Below are 300 nucleotides of genomic sequence, written 5' to 3' on the forward strand. Positions count from 1 at the left end.
TTGGAATAAGGAAATTAGGTTAATATCTTGAAGAAAATAAGACACAGAGCTGCAACTGAGGCATTTTGTTGTAGTGAATTGAGTGAAAAAAAAAAGTCTCTCACTTTTAGACTGAGCAGCAATGTTTCAGAGGTAGGGGTTAGTGATTCTGTGAAAGATTTGTTATATATTAGATTTGGTTTCTTTCTTTCTCCTCTCCATATGAAGGGAAGAAAATCTATATAGTTAAAGGACACTTTTCAGGTTTAAGGTACAAATCTTAAAAGATTAATGTCTGAAAAGCTTTCAAACATTCATATT

General features: G+C 31.7%; 1 protein-coding gene across 1 annotated transcript in view; it reads right to left on the reverse strand.

Moving 5' to 3' along the window:
* Positions 1 to 300, reverse strand: part of LOC105818884 (partitioning defective 3 homolog B-like) — a gene marked incomplete at its 3' end in the record, with an annotated part of 167,617 nt that overhangs the window by 900 nt on the left and 166,417 nt on the right. The window lies entirely within an intron of this gene.

The sequence above is a fragment of the Propithecus coquereli genome, unplaced genomic scaffold (assembly GCF_000956105.1).
Source record: "Propithecus coquereli isolate 6110/MARCELLA unplaced genomic scaffold, Pcoq_1.0 Scaffold113, whole genome shotgun sequence".
In the NCBI taxonomy this organism is placed as follows: domain Eukaryota; kingdom Metazoa; phylum Chordata; class Mammalia; order Primates; family Indriidae; genus Propithecus; species Propithecus coquereli.